This window comes from Tiliqua scincoides, chromosome 1 (assembly GCF_035046505.1).
Source record: "Tiliqua scincoides isolate rTilSci1 chromosome 1, rTilSci1.hap2, whole genome shotgun sequence".
Taxonomy (NCBI): Eukaryota; Metazoa; Chordata; class Lepidosauria; order Squamata; family Scincidae; genus Tiliqua; species Tiliqua scincoides.
In genome coordinates this window covers 199502152-199518250 of record NC_089821.1, presented here as the reverse complement: position 1 = coordinate 199518250, position 16099 = coordinate 199502152, and the positions used below count along the sequence as shown (strand labels likewise).

The 16099-nt window shown below is 44.6% G+C and overlaps 1 protein-coding gene across 1 annotated transcript in view; it reads right to left on the bottom strand.

The window, feature by feature from the left end:
• The window catches only part of SLC35F1 (solute carrier family 35 member F1), a 257867-nt gene that overhangs the window by 156176 nt on the left and 85592 nt on the right, over positions 1-16099 (bottom strand). The window lies entirely within an intron of this gene.

Here is a 16099-nt window from a genome sequence, read left to right as displayed (position 1 = left end):
GCAACAATTACAGGCTCAACCTTGTTATACACATATTTTTGATTCACAGATTTGACTCAACACGAATTGCCACTGCAAATGAGGAATGTGCTGATCCCTGGAGAAGGGGAAAAATGCATCTCTTTAAAATCAGTTTAAATAACTGCTTTTCTTAATCCTGTAGAGCAGGGGTGCCCAAACTCTGGCCCTGGGGCCACTTGCAGCCCTTGCAGATTCCAAATCTGGCCCTCAGGGAGCCCCCACTTTCCAAAGAGATATGGCCCTCCAGACACTTGCTGGAGCCTGTGCTGGCCTGATGCAACTGCTCTCAGCATGATGGCCAACTATTCGACCTCTTGCGTGAGCTGTGGGATGAGGGCTCCCTCAGCTGCTTGCTGTTTCACATCTGTGATGCAGCAGCGGCACCAAAGAAAAGGCTGGCCTTGCTTTGTGCAAAGTCTTTTATAGGCCTTGAGCTATTGCAAGACCTTCATTCATTCATTTATGTAAGTTCCATTTCTAATATATTCATTTATGTAAGTTTATTCAAATTTGAAATGTAAATTAATTCTTTTTTTCATGGCCCCCAACACAGTGTCAGAGAGATGATGTGGCCCTCCTGCCAGAAAGTCTGGACACCTCTGCTGTAGAGAGACAGTCACATAAGCGATCATTTCATTCTTCAGCTGAGCCAGACAAAGGCTGGAGATCCTTTGCATTTCTAATTGCTGAATGCTTCACTACAATAGTAAGAAAAGCTGTTTTTAAACCACAACTGTAAAGGAACACACTTTTAATTTTTTTAAGCTGCTTTTATTTAACACATTTTATGGTATCCTCAGGGAGTCCCAGAATCAAACCCCTGTGGATGACAAGGCACGACCGTATACCATTAGGAGCCACAGAGGGGCAAGAAAACTGAAAGTGAGTCTTTAAATCTATTTCTCCACAGTTTTTTATCCACAGGTATTTTTTTATCCACTACGGGTTCTGGAAAGGAAGGAACTCCAGTGGATAACAAGGGACGACCTGTATTTAGGGAGACATGCCAAACTAGAGACTAATGTTGCATTTTCTTGTCCTTGAAATTTTGATTTGTTTTAAAAGAGCCCATGACATATTCATCATAGGTAACAACAAGCACTATAACAATGGCTTGTTTTAAAAATCACCATGTTGTTTAAAATGCCATGTTGTTTAAAATGTAAACCATGCTTGTTTTAAATGCCCACCATGGAATTCCCAGTATTATGACCAATACTATGATCATCATTCAGTCTTGTTGGATTTAGGAAAGAGAAATGTTCTGATGTCTGTTCTTTGGTCTCAGTCATTCTGGTGGCATATAACAAAACTCTGGGGTAATTCTAGAGGATTCAGTTAAACAAAATTATGAACATTCACGTCTGCTGATTGCTCATATTACTGGACTAGGTAACACTATTTGTGTTCATGAGATCTCAAGCTCTCCCAAAACAAAGTGACAAGCTGAAGAAAGGTTTGTCTCTGTTTTAAAGGAAGCCTCCAGAGACAAAGAAAACCAGAGAACAGATGGGGCTGCAAGTGAGGCAGCAGAGAAGCCGCACATCTTGACAGCTCTGTGTAATGGCTGGTATTTACCTGGAAGCTAACATGTGACATGAATTCAGAGTGAACAAATGAGTCTCCTCATCATGCAAGTATGATTCTTTCTAGTTCCATGCACCTGCCAGCATCATAAAAGGCAGCAAACAAGGCACCACAGAGTCTTGTGAAAGTACAGCTTTGAAGTATAGTGATATAAAAGGAGACAAGAAATGCAAGTACCTTGCAGTTCCTGGTTCTCTAGGACAGCCCAGATGGAATTCTTCTGGCAAGTGAGACTCACCCCTTTATCCAAAGTGTGGTGGGGAGAAGGTTAAGCAGTGCAGAATTAGAAAGTACACAGGAAGATAGGCCCTAAGCATGGCTGTCATTGGTTTAATGTTCCTGCTGTCTGCTTCCAGCGCGTAGCAGACAAGTTATAACTTATTATAGAATAGCAAGCAGCAAATGTTTTAGGAACAACCCTATCCAACTTTCTAGCACTGATGCAGCCATGCCAATGGGGCATGCACTGTATGCAGTGGTGGGGAGGCTGTCACAGAGGACCCCCCAAGGTATGGGAACATTTGTTCACTTACCTCAGGGCTGCATTGCAGCTGCACCAGTGCTGGCAAGTTGGACAGGACTGGGCCCTCAAGCACTTATCAATTTGGACAGATGACCTTTAAAACTGCAAATAGTCTGGAGGCCAGTTACCTTAAGAACTACCTGCTCTTGTTTGCACCTGGCTAAGGGCCCAATCCTAAAGAGTGTGTGTCGGCTTACCACTGGTGCGCACTGTTGCAAACATGCATGTTTGCAGGCCCTAGGGCTGTTGGAGCACCAGAGCACCACCACTCGGCGGTTGTGTGGACCGCCTGGGAACACAAATAGTTGGGGGTGTGGGGGGAGGTGGGGAGGAGGTGTTACGGGGCAAGGGGAGGCAGAGGGATTGCAGGGAGGAAGTGTGCCAGCGGGAGGGAGTGGGACAGGAAGGAGATGGGACGGGATCCTGAGCCTCTGTGTCCGGCCTACTCTCTTTACCCATTGCAGGGCTACTCACTTTACCTGGGAGAAGGGGACAAAAGCCCCCTTCTCCTGAGGAGGCAGCGACAGCTGCCTGGGCCATGATGGATGCAGCGGCAGCCATTTTCAGCGCTGCTACAGCCCCACATGCCGGGCAGCTCAGGATTGGACTGCCTGCCCTTGAACCGGTTTCAGAAGCCCCACACTCCAAAAGTCCTCTAACTGGAATTTTGCTGCCAGCAACAGGGCCTTCTTGGTCTCAGCACTCTAACTGTGGCTTACAACACTATACTACCAGAAAAGCAAACTTTCTGAAAAACCACAGATATTATGTTCATTGTACAGGAGTTCACAGCTGCATAATTATTCAGAAGACAGAACATTCAGGTTTGTTTCCTGATGGGTCCAAATATCCTCTTTCCTCTTCCCTAAGAAACCACATAATGCTCAATTTTCCACTGTCTTTGAAAAGCACAATTTTAGTCAACTCATCAAACATGAGAACAGGCTGTTTTTCATTCCCCATCAAGATTGGTACAGATGATAATAGCTCAGTTAAGAACAAAGAAAGCCGTTACAACTATATAATTGTACAAAATACAAGAAAGGACTCCGATTGTACCTGCTAGCTACGAGCCAATTTCTTGTATTTTTTGATCTTTTGCATTCTGAATCACTTGCACTGATTTAATGTAGACAGAGTATGAAAATTCACAGCCCAATCCTATCATGATCGGGCTGGCATGTTTAGAGCTTTACAACAGCGGAGCACAATTCTGCTTTCAGAAAGACTTCTGGCCGTGGCCATTTTAGGTGCACTGCCACATTTTAGGTGCACTGGCACACCCACTGGCAGTGTGGAGGCCCCCCGCCGGACCTAAAAAGGTAGGTGAAACAGTGGTGGGGATGAATTGAGGAGGGGAGGAGTGGAATGAGTGAGTGAAGGGGGTGGAACGGGAGGCGGGGAAGGAGCAGATTGAAGGAGGCATTGGCAGCACTTGTGTGCACTGGGATCCTGACACTGTCTCCCCAACTGCTGCCATTACATTAAGCTAAACAGGCATAAACACATGGTGGTGTTCACTTACCCCAAGAAGACCTTTTCAATTACACCCCCCCCCAATGGATACAGCATGTGTTCCATTGGCATGACTGCATCAGCCGTGAAGGATTTGGATAGGATTGGGCTGTAAGTGAAAGCGGAGTGAAAGTGAAAGGGAGATGGGATGATGGCAACCATTCACATTAAATAACCTTGGTTCACTCAGCCATGAAGCTTCCTGGGTGATCTTGGGCCAATCGCTATCTCTCAGCCTCACCTACCTCACAGGGTTGTTGTAGGACAAAAAGAGGTAAGGAAATATGTACAACACCACCCTGAGCTCCTTGGAGGAAAGATGGCATGAATGAATGAATGGTTCATAACCAAAAACTTTTAAAATTTCTCTCCCCAAGATAATGGCGTACTTCCAAAAACACAAACATTTACATGCATGAACAAAACTAATACATGTTGAGGTCTGTTAGATAGATGCAATTTGGCAAAATCAAAATACTGGGTTGTAAAACATTTAAGTAAATTGTCAGGCCTTCCTGCAGTGAGACATATAAATAAATAAAAACAAATGAATGGTTATATACACATAGGCAATTTTCTGTTGGTGGTACTTAGCACATTTAACAGTAATTTTAATATTTTCACTAGACATTCTAATCCATCTTTATTACTACCATGAGTCTTGCAGAACTCCTGCAGAAAAGCAACAATGATAATTCTTAGTATTTAAACCATGTTTCCCCAAAGTGATTAGAAGTACTTCATTCATTCCCCCCATTATACCATACTGTAAGGCAAAGCAATACAGTTGAGGTAGGAAATGAAGGATGCAAGAGAATATATTGTTTCATGCCACTGAACAAATTGATGCTGACTTGAAATCTGGACAGGGGATCTGTATGTTCAGAGCTCTTACTCCTAACCACAATTCTGCACTACTTCTCAAAAGCGTGGCTATTGACAATATTCCTTAGTGCACTTCATAAAATGGGTGAATTCTTCACTGAGTAATGTTCCATTTCCCCCTGCAATCAGGATTAAATACCTGCTTCGTAGAGATTGCTGCATTGTTAAAGCTAGTGTACAGGAGCCCATTCCAGGGCAGATTACAACTATTAACAACTGATAAATAGCCCTTTAAAGTCAAAATCAATTTGAAAATGTGCCAGTTCTAATTTTTCAATTATTTGCGTTACAATTGGTAGAATGAAGCATCTCTGCACTAGAAAGCAAAATAACTCAATTGGGATCACTTCTCCCATTAGGAAACTTGAAAAAGGAACCATGTGGCACTTCAGTAACTATCTGCAAAGAGAATTTCCCCCTTTTGTTTAATTTTTCAGATAGCTTAACCTCTTCTCCTGCTGTTGGCTGATGGATCTCCCTTACCTTTCAAGGCAGAAAGGACTTCTTAGCTAGCCTAGAACAAGAAAACAAAACCCTGAGGAATGATTTACATGCTATTGAAAAATCACAGCCTTTCTGGGACTGTAGCAGAATGCAAAATGGGGGATTACAAGCCTAACTGTTCCTGACCATGTCTAAGAGGCTTCAATAATAGAAACTAGCTTGTCCAAAATAAGTCTTCTAGACCAGCGTTGCTCAATGTTTATCCCCCACTGTACCACTTTGCATGATCCACCTACTGGAAGGACCACCAGAAGTAAATGGTGATTGCCAGTTACTTCTGGGCTGAGAGGCCAGATGTGATGCAACAAACCAGTAAGAGGCTCAGGGTGGACAGAAGAACTTTTTAGAGTGAGTGAAAAGAATGCTTTTGAGATTGGCCCACTGAGCCAAGCCTCCTACCGATGTTTGTCAAGCCACTTCACTGGTCTCGCTGCCAGGCAGCAGATGTCTGGGGGTCCCACAAGTACCACCTTCTGCCTTGGGTGCCTTTCGGGGAGAAAGGCAGAATACAAATCAAATAAATAAATAAATACCACAAGACACCACCTCACTGGTAGTACCTGTACCACTGGTTGAGAAACACTGTTCTAGACTAGGATTTTCCCTGACATGTTTGTACCAGTTTTCTGTGTACTGGAGTTATACAGATTCAGGCATGCAACCCCCTCCTGTGTTCTGAACTGGTATAATCCTAGGACAGTTTTATCACATCATCCTTCTTCTAAACTTGGTTGACTCTTAATGCCAAAGTAAATTAGGTGTTATCTCACCTTTCTATGGGTATGCTGTCTGCACTTCCCAGTCATCTAGAATCTAGGGGAAAAACTTCAAATTAATAAGTGCTCCTCCTTCTCCTCTTGATCTGGAAACCTGGGAGAAAGCATCCACAGTCCTAGCTACCTTTCTTCTAAACACTGCATGTATTTCAATCTCTTTTTTTCTTCCCAAGTCATTTTAAACCAAAATCCATTTTCTGGAAAAGATGCATCACCACACCATCTTCTCTAAGGACTATATCAAATGCAAGAATGCAATTCAAGTCACTCTGCTCTAACCTGTCCCACACACTCGCCTCCAAAAATGAACTGTTTCCTTTCATTAACTGACACATTTGTTTTCTTCACGAACTCTATCATTTGTGCTTCCGTCTCTTTACTTGGCTTCTGACTACCCTGTCTGCACTCAGCAAGGTGCTCTGTTTGTTCTGCAGCTGCTCATTCATCCAGTCATTCTACTCTGTTTCTATAAATATAGCTGCCAATAGAAAGACTTATAGTTTGGACAGCATCTTTTTTGAAATCTTTCAAATATTTATTTCCTCTTGGCCTCATGCTAAGCTTTCTGCAATTTGCAAAGCAAGTGTTGGTGATGTTGGCATCCCCAATTACAGTCTGATCCAAAAACAGGGACATGAGAAACAGAGAGGGTCTCAACTGGATTATAAACTAAATTATAATCCAAGAGAGAGAGAGAGAGAGAGAGAGAGAGAGAGAGAGAGAGAGAGCGCTTAGGCAAATGGTCCTGAAATATTAGAATGTATAATTCAATAAAATGAGAACAGGGAGAGTCACACAGTCAGTTCAAGGCAACTGAGAGCCCAGTCCTACTCAGAAGTATGTCTCATTTTCTTCACTAGGACTTTGTCTCAGGAAAGTGTTTATAGGATTGCAGTCTCAAACATTTCAAAGATTGTATGTGTAGAGCTATTTTAAATTAGGCTTCAGCGGTGACCATCCCTTCTAGACAGCCTGCCCCTGCAACCCAGATCTCAGGGGAAGCTAGAGGCCTGCTCCATCCTGATTCCTCATACATTTAGCATGGGGACCATAGTTGTGGCGGCTATGGTGGAAACATTATGTTTTCATGAATCACCGTTTGATAGCGCAAAGTGTGGTCTGGCTGACAAGACATCTACTGTCAAATACAGTACACTTATGATTGCAACTGGGACCTGACTTGAAATCTAATGTTGCAAAACTGAGGATCACAGTGCTCTTGGTACTCCTTTACTGAACTCAAAGTAGGAAAGAACCAAGGCATGCCACCAGGTGTGAAGAACACTCTTCCTCTGCAACTGTGGATAAGCACAAGGCAAAGGGAAACTAAACCTAAACCAAATCCACTTTTGCTCCCTTGAATACGGGAGATGCAATTTCCTTTTTCACTATCTTTCTTCTGAAACTCAGGCAAGTTGGTTCATGCTGGACAACACATTTGAGGCTGAAAACATTATGAAGGAGGCTAGAAACTTCTGTGTGAAGAAACAGTTGAGAAATTGCTAAAAGCAGTTACACAAGACAGAAATTACACAATGATTTACTGTGGTGTTATTTGCTTTTCAAGTTGTAACTAGAAGAATAAGGTAACATTGGTTCTTGAGCAGTTGTCTGTTGGGCACAGGGGGTGACCTGGAAAGACCAGATTAGGTTGAATCTTATTAGGCAGCAACCTAATCATTGTTAAAATGGAAAACCAGGAGGTCTAAGTACACTGTTGTGGGCATTCCAAACAGTGATTATCAGGGTGCTTTAGTGCCTGTTTCCACACCTGCCTCTGCAAGACTCAGAATGCCCCAACTGAGCAAGAGATGCGATTTCCGGTTTCCCAGAAGAAACTGGAAGTCGCATCTCCTGCATGATTTCGGCATTCTGAGCTTCACAGAGGCAATGCGCGGATGTGGCCTACCTCTGGGAGGCTCAGAAAAGCCTCTGGAGGTGAGAGGAGTGGAGCTTCCCCTTGCAATCAGAGGCTTCACATAGCATCAAACCCCGCTTGATCTCAGGCATGCTGGTACGCATCCCTGTTAAGCAGTGCACGACTATATATGCTCTCATTAGCTAAGGACTGTAATTGCAAGTGTATACATTCAGCAGGATAAAGCAGCAGTCCTTTTCTTGAACTGTACCACTTCAGTCTGCAGGTGGGAGACCACATGATTGAATCCTAAACGTCTAGGAAACTAGCATGTCTCAGAGAAAGCATGTCTCACGTCTCCCTCTTAATGCTATATTTCTACATGCAGGGGGTCTTTTGTGCAACAGAACATTCAAACACATATCCCAGCTGTTGCCTGAAGTGGTACTGTCCCAAACAACTATAATCACTTTGACTTTGCTAAATACACTAGCATTCTCCAAGATAGGGATCCTGTCGTGGAGACTGCATCAAGTTTTTTGGTTTGTTTTTTGACAAAAGAGGAGGTCAACAGTTATAACATTCAACAATATGCGAACGTTTTGTTTGCAGGCTTGACCTTTCTTTTCTACAAGATACCAGATTCAATTTTGCTTGAATCTGTTATAATGTATTGTTTAGCTTTCCAAAAATAATGTATGAAAAAAATCTCAGATACTAAATATAAACCGTTAAGCAGCCTAATGAATTAGAGTACTTGAACAGCTCGAAACATATTGATTTTTCCTTTTTTGCAACAATGGCTCTGCTCATATAAAGATGTTTTAAAAATAAAATTTAATTGCAGGAAGCTTTTGCAAATTGGGTATTTTAATTTCAACTTTCAAGCTTCCAGACGGGGGTAGAGATTCTAGTCCCAGAACTGTAATAAAATTAAAATAACCACAAGATCAAGAGGGAAACAATTTTGTTTCTTCCACATGCCTCTGTTTGCCTGAAAACAAGCAAGTGTTAGAAATAATTCACATTATTTCTGAAAACCTACAACTAATATGACCAAAAAAAAGATTTAAAAAGACCTATTCAGGCTGTGCAATTTATTCCCTTAAAAATAATAAGCTGGTGGCAAGTCTAAACCATCAGTAGCTCTATTCCATTAAATTTAATTGCTATGCAATGGTGATTTCAGTAGATGCATGGGAAGAAAAGCAATTCCATGTAAATTATACAAGCCTCCAGCCAGCACAGAATAGAAGGCTGATTCCTTTTCATCTCCCTGTGTTCTGCTTTGGAAAATAATCTGTAGTATGGTAAGCACAACCTTCTCTGAAAACAGACAAGGACCAAAAAAATCACGCTCCTTGCAAATGGCCAGAACTTTAATAGCACTATTTGAAAAATGCTTTCCTTTCACAGGTGAACACAGCCAATACATTCCTGCACCTTCTCTTAGACTTTTGACACTGTTGTTCTGTACTGACTCGTTTAAATGGGTAGCCCATCTCTTCATACATGTAGTTGGTTCGGAAGTGCTTCTTAGACCCAACTTTGCTCCTGGATGTCCACATGGCAGATGTGGTCCAGGAATGCTTTTGTCAGCTTCAGCCTGTACACCAACTTAACCCTTTCCATCTCAGGCAGCCCTGAATACAATGACCCATGACTTAATCACCTTACACCGGGATAACTGCAACCTGCACTATATGAGGCTGCCCCTTGGAAACTTCGGCTGGTACAAAATGCAGCTGCTCTGATGTTGACTGGTGCAAGACGATTCTTAAACCAGAAGAATCAGGGTACAAACCAGAGTGGTGATCTAGGAGATGTTTTAGGCCTCTATTGTACCCCTAAGCAGTTCCTTGCCTTCTTTCCTCTTCCTGCTTTAAAAAAACAGCTTTAGCTAGAAGAGAAGAGACAGCGGCAGCAGAATGAAGGAGAGAGGCATGAAAGTAAAGGAGTAGTGGATCACCTCAGGCATGGTAGGGGACTTAGAGCCCAAACCTGAGCTCCCGTGGCACATGGCAGCCGTTGCATCCTGTGCTTCCACGGCAGCCGCAGGTGGCATCTTGGGAGAAGGGGACATTTGTCCCCTTCCTCCGGGTAAAGGGAGTAGCCTCGCAATGGGGCCACATGATTCACCGCCAACCAAAAGGTTGGAGGTAAGAGCCTTCATGTCAGACTGAGCCTGACGCAAAGGCTGTGGATCCAGTAGAGCGGAACCACCTCCCTCCCCCAGCATGCCTCCCCCCGCCCTCTCTCTGCCCTCCGCCCACTCCCCCCTCTCCGGAACACCTCCCCCCCACCTCCCCCACCCCTGCTTTCCATTGCTTGGTGGTCCGTGTGACCACTGAGCGGTGGAGGATGGGTGGAGGCCGGGCAGGCGCCAGCACTGGGCTAGCACAGGCACTCACCCAGCGTTAGGACTCACAAACGTGCCCTATGGCACATTTGTGACAAGCCACATGTGCGGTAAGCCAGCACATAGAGCTCAGGATTGGGCTCTTATGCCAGTCCTACACAAATTGTAATAGATCACAAGATGTAGCATGGACTATTCTCCTTCCTTACCCTAACATCAGCAGCAGACGACATGAAAATCTGCTGACATAGGTTTTAAAACAGCACACATCCCATTTTGCACCTAAGATCAGAAGCAAGTTGTCAGGTAAAGGACAACACACAGATTTTGAAAACAGCAACATACATCTATAAAGTGACTTCAGAAGACATGTCATTAAAATACAAGAAAATTTTACAGAATAGAAGCAACAACTTCACAGTAGTTTCTTACAATGAGTGGCTTTTCCCTTATTGAAAAATTCAAGCTCAAATTGCACTGGGAATCCTGGATTGAATACATCAGTGTGCACCCATAGTAATATGTTGAAAACATGTTAACAATTAAGCAGTGGGCAAGGTATGTATACCAGATAAACGCATACATACAGGGCCTATCACATACAGGGCCTATCACAGCACGTTTCCACATGGTGCCTGTGATGGAAAAGAAAAATATGTCAGTCGCACATTTTGCAGGGTGGAAACAGGCCCACACTACAATTTTAATCTGCATTCTCCAGAGAAGACTATTTCAGGGCCCACAAGGGCTACTAGCCTTTATGTAATGTACCGTATCTACCTCATAGCAGCAAAGGTCTTACTTGGTAAGACCTTACACCAAAGATACCACTATTTACTAAAGTGCGTATTTCAGTGGGCTCAACCTTAGCATGGTGTCATTACTACAATTCTTCAACAACTAGTTTGTTTTAAACTGGGGGCTCCAGGAGTTCAAGCATTTTTATTGCCCTGAAATTAAATTGGAACTGATCAAAGTGTTATCTAAGGATTGCATTCTATTTTAAGTTGTCGCTCTTGCACTTAAAACTAAGCAGAAATATTGCCAGAGGCTGGCAGGAAAATGGCAAAGCAAGAACATGATGAGAAAGGGAAGCCAAAAACAAATGTCACATTTTGAAGCTTAGTTATTACATGTACATAAGAATACAGTGAGCCACTCATTTAACAGACTTCAGAAATAACAGCAGTTGTCTGCTACATTCAAAACTAGTCATATACTTTTTGACCATGTGCATTCCCACTAGCATACATTCAGATTTAATGGACTTTCAACATTAATGAACCCCCCCCCCTTGTCCATTAAATCAAGGGTTCACTATAACTGTAAAAACAAAAACTAAAGCAGCAACCCCAAAAGTCCCTTCCACAATGTCCTCGGTTACTCTGTCACCACCCACCATGCTTGTTGTTGGCGACCTTCAGTCTCGAGAGACTATGGTATCGCGCTCTGAAAGGTGGTTTTGGAACAGCGTCTAGTGTGGCTGAAAAGGCCAATTCGGGAGTGACAATCCCTTCCACAACGGGAGCAAGTGCAGTCTGTCCCTGGTCTGTCTCCCTGGCTATGGGCTGCCCTTCTTTGCCTCTTAGCCTCAGACTGTTGGCCAAGTGTCTCTTCAAACTGGGAAAGGCCATGCTGCACAGCCTGCCTCCAAGCGGGCAGCTCAGAGGCCAGGGTTTCCCACTTGTTGAGGTCCACTCCTAAGGCCTTCAGATCCCTCTTGCAGATGTCCTTGTATCGCAGCTGTGGTCTACCTGTAGGGTGCTTTCCTTGCACGAGTTCTCCATAGAGGAGATCCTTTGGGATCCGGCCATCATCCATTCTCACGACATGACCGAGCCAACGCAGGCGTCTCTGTTTCAGCAGTGCATACATGCTAGGGATTCCAGCACATTCCAGGACTGTGTTGTTAGGAACTTTGTCCTGCCAGGTGATGCCGAGAATGCGTCGGAGGCAGCGCATGTGGAAAGCGTTCAGTTTCCTCTCCTGTTGTGAGCGAAGAGTCCATGACTCGCTGCAGTACAGAAGTGTACTCAGGACGCAAGCTCTGTAGACCTGGATCTTGGTATGTTCCGTCAGCTTCTTGTTGGACCAGACTCTCTTTGTGAGTCTGGAAAACGTGGTAGCTGCTTTACCGATGCATTTGTTTAGTTCGGTATCGAGAGAAAGAGTGTCAGAGATCGTTGAGCCAAGGTACACAAAGTCATGGACAACCTCCAGTTCATGCGCAGAGATTGTAATGCTGGGAGGTGAGTCCACATCCTGAACCATGACCTGTGTGTTCTTCAGGCTGATCGTCAGTCCAAAATCTTGGCAAGCCTTGCTAAAACGATCCATGAGCTGCTGGAGATCTTTGGCAGAGTGGGTAGTGACAGCTGCATCGTCGGCAAAGAGGAAGTCACGAAGACATTTCAGCTGGACTTTGGACTTTGCTCTCAGTCTGGAGAGGTTGAAGAGCTTTCTGTCTGATCTGGTCTGGAGATAGATGCCTTCTGTTGCGGTTCCAAAGGTATGCTTCAGCAGGACAGCGAAGAAAATCCCAAACAAGGTTGGTGCAAGAACACAGCCCTGCTTCACGCCGCTTCGGATGCCAAAGGGGTCTGATGTGGAGCCATCGAAGACAACAGTGCCCTTCATGTCCTTGTGGAAGGATCGGATGATGCTGAGGAGCCTGGGTGGACATCCAATCTTGGGGAGAATCTTGAAGAGGCCATCCCTGCTGACCAGGTCAAAGGCCTTCGTGAGATCTATGAAGGCTATAAAGAGTGGCTGTCGCTGTTCCCTGCATTTCTCCTGCAGTTGTCTAAGGGAGAATACCATATCAGTGGTGGACCTGTTGGCTTGGAATCCGCACTGTGATTCTGGATAAATGCTCTCTGCAAGTACCTGGAGCCTCTTTAGTGCAACTCGGGCAAACAACTTTCCTACAACACTAAGGAGAGAGATGCCACGGTAGTTATTGCAGTCACCCCTGTCGCCTTTGTTCTTGTACAGCGTGATGATGTTTGCATCCCTCATGTCTTGAGGTACTCCACCTTCTCTCCAGCAGAGACAGAGGATTTCATGCAGCTCAGTGACGATGATCTCTTTGCAGCACTTTAGGACTTCAGCAGGGATGCTGTCTTTTCTAGGTGCCTTGCCAAAGGCAAGGGAGTCCAGGGTCACGTGAAGTTCTTCTAGGGTTGGTTCACTGTCAAGCTCCTCCAGCACAGGCAGGCACTCAGTGTTGTTCAGCGCTTCTTCGGTGACTACATTTTCTCTGGAATATAGCTCAGAGTAGTGCTGCACCCAGCGTTCCATCTGCTGCGTCCGATCCTGGATGACCTCGCCTGTGGCAGACTTCAGAGGGGCAATTTTCTTCTGTGTTGGACCTAGGGCCTGCTTGATACCATCATACATCCCCTTGATGTTGCCCGTGTCAGCTGCTATCTGTATCTTGGAACAGAGCTGGAGCCAGTAGTCGTTAACACATCTCCTGGCAGTCTGCTGGACTTTGCTTCGAGCAGCTCGGAGGACCTGCAGGTTGCGCTCACTGGGACAGGACTTGTATGCTGCTTGAGCTCTCCTCTTTTCCTCAATGACTGGTGTCAACTCCTCAGAGTGGGCTTCAAACCAGTCTGCCGTCTTGTTGGTCTTCTTGCCAAATATGGACAAGGCGTTGTTGTAAACGGCATTCTTGAAATGTTCCCATCTGTTGGATGCGTTTGCATCGACCGGGCCTGGAAGAGATTCCTCAAGCGCTCGTGCAAAATCTTCCACTTTTCTCTGATCCCGGGTCTTGCTGGTATCAATGCGAGGTCTTCCTTCCTTTTTCATGTGGTACATGCACTGACCATTATCCATGCAGGGAAGGCACCAATCAACATGAAACAGCATAAATCACATGACCATATCACCCTACCCAGCTCACATCTTCCTCACGCATAATGCACAAGCACAATCTTGTGAAGACTTGAATGTACAACCCACAGACTTCCCAAGAGGGCAGGGTTGAATCCCACTGGAATGGGAATGTTCCACACAGTGTTCAGAGACTGCACAAAAGAAAGCATGTATTGGTGCTTTGGTGCGCAAACAGAACTCACCTTCTGCAAAGAAGAGGGATGGGGCCGTACCAACAATGAAGAACACGGTAACAGCAAGGTCACAGCACAGAGCTCTGTAGGCTGCTCAGTAATGGGAAATGGGAAATAGCATAGGTTTAAATTCCCTCTCTGGAATACTATACAGCAACCTACACAGGACAACACTTTTGATGTATCCTGCTAGCAACAATAAATGTAGGTAGAAAAGAGCCAGTAGGTCTCTCAGAGGCTGGTCTATGACATGTCCTATTCTGTTCCGCCCAGGATAGAGATGTGAAGGCCCGGAAAAAATGGGAAAAATTCGGAAAAAACCCCATGTTCTTCAGTTTTTTTCCTGAAGACTTTTTTGTTTTTTCCGAAAAATTGGAAAAAGAAAAAAAAAGAAAAAATTGATTATGGAATGTTTTATTTTAACATGATGAATAAAATATTTTAAGACATTCAAATACATTCCAAATCATTTCTAAAAAAATATGTATGATATCAGATTATTTTAATTTCTCTGCACTGAAGACAAGCAAGTCCTAGGTTACAAACTGAACTCTTCAATGCAAGAACAAGATGCATTTCTTCCTTTAGGAGGTGCTGCCATTGTCACAAGAAAAGAAAAGGTTTCAGTTTTGTTTTTGCATGTGGGTGGGTATGTTTGGTTCTGTTCTGTCCTCTTCACAAGGCCTCAAAGCACTGGAAGAAAACTGAGCAAAAAAAAAGGACCTGAAAGTATATACTTAATTTTAAAAGGTAAGAGTTTCCATTTATCTGATTCCAGAAATCTGAGGGCCTAAACCTATCCAAATTTCCAGCACTGGTGCAGCTGCAATGCAGCCTTGAGGTAAGGGAACAAATGTTCCCATACCTTGTGGAGTCCTCTGTGACAGCCTCCCCACCACTGGATACAGTATATGCCCCATTGGCATGACTGCACTGGCACTGAAAAACCAGATTGGGCCTGGGCAGTCCAATCCTGAGCTGCCTGTAGTGCTCAGGCTAGGCAGCACCAAAAAGTGCTGCCACCAAGTCCTGCGCCTTCCACACTACCGCGGAGGCTCCTTGAGAGAAGGGGACATTTGTCCCCTTCCCCCGAGTAAGGTAAGCAGCCCTGCAATGGGGCTACTCACTTTACCGCTGACCAAAAGGTTGGTGATAGAGTAAAGGCGCTCGTGTAGGGCGAGCAGCCCTACCCAAGTTCCCTGGATCCTGCGGAGCTGAGCTCTGCAGATCCTCCTCCTGCCCGCCTCCCCACCTCCCAGGAATGCCTCCCCCCTGCCCCCGTCCACACCCCCGCCTCCTGTTCTGCAACCCGGCAGTCCGGGACACCAGCGAGCCGCGGAACTTGAGCCACCGCCCAGTGCTAGCCCAGCACCGGCCGCTGCTGGGCTAGCACCGGTGGGAGCCCAGTGGTGAGCCCCGCAAACGTGACTTATGGCACATTTGCGACAGTGGCCGGCGGCATGGAGTCGTGCCGCCGACCACAGGATTGGGCTCTGAATCATTTAGCTACATTAGTTTATCTTTATAATCTTTGTGTAAATAATGATTTAATTACTACTAATCTGGTTCTTTACTTCCCCCACCCACAACCATAGATTAGTGTCTTCTTGCAAACTAGCCATTAAATTATTTTTCTTTCCTACTCCCCTCAGGAAAATGCTGAGACCAACATCTAGCATATGGAGGCATTTTCACATTACAAGTTCTTCTGAGAAGAAAAATGTGATTTGCAAATATTGTCAGATGAAATATGCATTTCCAAATGCTACCAGGATGACAAAACACATTCTTGAATGTAACAAGTGTCCTGTAGATATTAAAAAATCCTTCATGGATCTAAGTGAAGAGGACCACAATGACGAAAATGCACATAGTTTTTCTCAACGTTCTCATTCAAGAAGTCCTCCTTCTACTCCATCTGTAACATCAGCAGCAAAGTGTTGGGATTATATTTTTTCAATATGCTAGTTGTGATAATTTTATGTCAAGTCAAAT